The 3,776-nt window shown below is 33.6% G+C and overlaps 1 pseudogene; it reads right to left on the bottom strand.

Annotated features, from left to right (window-relative positions):
- Positions 1-324: 324 nt before the first annotated feature.
- Positions 325-424, bottom strand: LOC138828966 (U6 spliceosomal RNA; annotated as a pseudogene).
- Between the last annotated feature and the right edge of the window lie 3,352 nt (positions 425-3,776).

The raw sequence follows: 3,776 nt of genomic DNA on the forward strand, positions 1-3,776 counted from the left end.
ATACACTGATGTCAAACTAACATTTATTTCTGTGAATTACATGTATTGTTACACTTGTATTTTTTTAATCAACTTTTTTTTAGGGGGGGTCCGGTCGTTGTCCTTAACTCTGGGCCTGGGCGCAGTCCCTCAACTCTTCAGCTCAAGGCTAGCGCTCTACCACTTGAGTCACAGCACCACTTCCTGTTTTTTTGTTTTTGCTTATGTGGTGCTGAAGAATCAAACCCAGGGCCTCATGCATGCAAGCAAGCCCTCTACCACTGAGCCACCTTCCCAGCCCCAACTTTTTAATAACTGTTTTTCATTTCTTGCATCAGAAGAATGAAAAATATGGAATACTTCACAAATTTTCATACCATCCTTGTGCAAGTGCCATGTTAATCTCTGTATTGTTGTAATTTGGGTAGACCTGCTGCTGAAGCATGGAGTATCCTCTTAATTTAAGTACTTAATGATGCAATCTTTATACAGGCATATATCCATGGTTGCCTATTTGTAACAAGGAACCCTTAATGTTCCTAAAAATGCTATTGATCTTATTTATCTAAAATTCTGTGTATAGTGGAAGAAACTTGTATCGTTTGGTCGATTGCTCCCATTTATAATTTTTTTTATCAATGACTATTTTGTCATTTTCATTTTAAATTTGATCATACTTTTAAGCCTTTACAGCTAAATCCAAAGGTGATGGCTTTTCAGGTACTTATTTATCAACTCAGTTAGCTTTGTAGAGCTAATGGATTCAAAGTAAGCCTTGCTTAAGAGCTACTTCTAAACATCTGCAGCTTAAGATTTCCCAAATGAGGTCTTGCTGGGACAAATGTCTACGTGAACCTTTACCCATCTTCCATATAGGAACAGACCAACCAGAATATCTTAGCCTGACAGCATAGATTGTCTTACTGGAACAAAACTAATCTTAGTTATAAGGAATCATAGAGAGATGAACAGTTCGGACTGAATTGTTCAGAATGGAAGGTATTTTATTAAAATATAATTGCTTATTATACTTATCATTTCAAAAGTAGCTCAAGCCAAGAAGGTGAAAAAATTGTTCAAATGCATAATTACCTACTGTGCTGGCCTGTCTATCATCCAACCAGGCAGGAACTGACACTACTGACTTTCTATCACCAAATATTTCCATACCTCCTGGAGAAGTCCATACGTTTCTCCTCGATATTAAGCCTTAAATTGGTAATGTTTAATCACAGTGTTTCCTCTTGCCTCTAGGCTGTAAAGCAACAAATGGTAAAGCTTTAAGTCTAACTCTACCAAAAACGGAGGTAGAGATAATGGAATAACACTTTAAAACAGAGTTGGCTTTGATTCCCTCAGCACAACACAATAATGCAAAACAATTTTTATATTATATATACTTATATATTTTATATTTATATGTGCTGATTTTAAATTTCACACAGTGAACCTTAATAGAATTGATAATTAGACAAATATATTGACATTTATTCCCATAAATAGATTGGAATATAAATAATTAGGTTTAGAATATATACTAGAATATAAAAAATATCAATGCAATATCTTCGTTATAAACTTGTGATACCTTCTATGTGTTGGTGGTCTTCTGAATTCACATTGCAAAATAACAGTATTGTTTTTGCTAATCTATAAGGGATTTTACTATGATGCTCTGTTTATTGTTTTAACTCGCTGGTCCCAAAATGTATTTCTACATATTTCTGAAGCATTCTTACTGATTATACCCAATTTTGCTGATATTATGTCTAAAAGCTATTATTCTTCTGCAGGACCCACGGGTCCTAGGATACTAGATCCCAGTTATCTGCATCATCATATAACAAGGGCAAGACTTCTCACATAGGCCCATGCCACATGCTAACAGAAAATAATTGAAGACTCATCTAAATTTCTCATTTCCTATAATATTTCAGGGCCCCAATTCCTTACAAGAATTAGTAGTAATCAATTGTAAAATGCAAGGCAACTTAAAATGAAAGGTGAAATCACAAAACCTGAGAGAAAGTACTGTAATTAAAACTTTCAATTTACAGATGACCAGCCCATATGAATGAACAAAATCAGAAATGAACAAGAATATTTTTAATACCCCTCTCCTAATGATTAATGAAAGATTTCAGTGCAGGAAAAACATAGTTTCTGGAATGATAGATCCATAATTGGTCTACCAAGGCAAGGAAACTTGATTTAGAGGTCAAATATAATTTAGAAAAAAACATTAACTGAGAAGATCCTTAGTGTAGAAGATCATTAAAGTGTAGAAAAAGTACCCCCCACCATTTGTGTTGTTCAGTAGGTGCCTTCCAGAAATGTGTTAAATAGATCAGCCTTCCATATTTCAAACCCAAATATTAGCTAATAGAGTAAATTTCATCAAATGAGAAGTTATATTTTTAAAAGTCACTAATAGTTGGCTTTTCATGTGTTGTTTTATGTTTTCCCTATCTGTCTACCATAGTAAGAAATATGACTTTAAGTCTTGAAAATGGGTACTGATGAGAGATGTGACAAACATAAAATCTGTCTTCTATTTCTATCATATTCCTCTAAGTATTAAATTTGTTTTCTTCTTTTCCAAAACTTATAGGTAGTAGAAAAATTATCCCATGTAAAATAAAATAATCATACACAACTGTACAAAGCCATTTATAAAAACTGGTAGTTAGGAATAAATTCTAAGCCATTTTAAAACTTTCTTGTTGACTAAAGATTAATCTTCCAAAAGAACGAGAATAAAATCATGTCTAAGAGCTTCACGTCTCCAGTCTTGCAAATTGTTATTGCAGATGAATGAATTATGGAAATATAAGCTGACATCAGTTCAAGTATATGTGGGATTGAAACTCCATGGAATATATATAAACCTTTCAAAGTATTAACAGGCAGTTTAACGAGTGACTATCAGGATATTGAAACCAGAGAGGAACAATAGTAAAGAAATAGAATGAATGAAAAATGGAACAAGGGGCAAGTACAGCTAGAATACTCAATGTACATATGTAATAAATGAAGTGGTAAATCTGAACTACATCTTGGAGAAAGGGTTGGTTGAGAATGATAGAAGGAGAGACTCTGATCCAGAAGCATTAGACAATTAGATGGACATATTTAATTGTAACACACTTGAACAACCTTTTGAAATTCAGTTAAAAACACAACAACAAACAAAAACAAACAAAAATCACAACCAAACAGCAATCTGTAGAGAGTAAGAATATGACCTCTCAAAATTTTAAGCAGTTTATGAAGGGCAGTCTTTGGAAAAGCAAACAAGCTGTTCAAAGAGGGTAGTTTGGGGTAGGGGAGAATTTTGAACAGATTTAAAAAGATTGTCTAAGGTTATAAATCACCTATATCTACTGCATATATTTTCTTCTGCGAGTGCTCTTTGTCTGAACTGGTTACTCCAGTCCTGAGGCACACTTGATAGCTTGTGAAGACAGAATGGAAGAAGCAAGATCAAGAAACTATAATTCCACTGGAGAAAAAACAGTCCTCTATGTCTTCTCTGAATCTCTTCACTACTCCATTTTCATACTTTTAATAACTTCAAGTGATTTTGAATTATATCTTTCCTTCTTTGTTCTTGCAAAGTAATTGTTCAAAATAATTCTTTAAATATTATTTGCCATTATTTTCTATCATGCTGCTTACTCGTGCAAGCGAGTCCATTAAACTTACCCTTTACATTTGGTTGCCATGAAAACCCAACAACTATGTTAATGAGGACCAATGTTAATGCAAAACTTTTGTCTCCAAAAAACCAGTCCAAG

This window comes from Dipodomys merriami, unplaced genomic scaffold (genome assembly GCF_024711535.1).
Source record: "Dipodomys merriami isolate MVZ:Mamm:240054 unplaced genomic scaffold, mDipMer1.0.p SCAF_169, whole genome shotgun sequence".
In the NCBI taxonomy this organism is placed as follows: Eukaryota; Metazoa; Chordata; class Mammalia; order Rodentia; family Heteromyidae; genus Dipodomys; species Dipodomys merriami.